Raw genomic sequence first — 601 nt, forward strand, 5'->3', positions numbered from 1 at the left:
GCAAGCAGGTTGCTTCTTAGTGATCAATTTTTATTTAATTTTTTATTAAATTTTTTTTTTTTCAGTTTGCTTTTTGCTATGACCTCAAATTCACAGGTGCTTGCTTGGTCTTTAACCCCCATAAGATGGCTGCAAATGCAGGTAAAGCTTAGCAGCTGTGGGTTCACCTTTCTGCCTACAATGATGCAGTTATTTTGTGTCTTTTGTTTTCTCTGCCTCAAGTCGTTGTTGCTGTGGTTACTTCATCCTTTGCTGCATTATTAGCAACGCTACATAGTCGGTCGTTCGGTCGGTCGGTCTGCTTACTGCTGACGTAGCCTTTTGCTGCAACATATTGACAACTTCATGCTATATTTTCTGCACAATATGCAAGATTGCTTCTTAGTTAGAAAGGTGATGCATTTTCCGTTCTGCATAAATTTGTCGCAGGCAGTCTTTGATTTCACCATTTACCCTATCAGACAATCAAGAGTTTGAGAGCAGTTGATTGAGTGTTAGCTGCAAAATAGAGTAAAAAGATATGAGGGTCTGCTTTATTTACAGAGTTGCATAAAGTGCATTATTTCAATTGAATGTTGGAGTCACTCAATCAGAAAGAAAA

Source organism: Rhagoletis pomonella, unplaced genomic scaffold (assembly GCF_013731165.1).
Source record: "Rhagoletis pomonella isolate Grant_MI unplaced genomic scaffold, Rhpom_1.0 Rhpom_scaffold_00011, whole genome shotgun sequence".
Lineage (NCBI taxonomy): Eukaryota > Metazoa > Arthropoda > Insecta > Diptera > Tephritidae > Rhagoletis > Rhagoletis pomonella.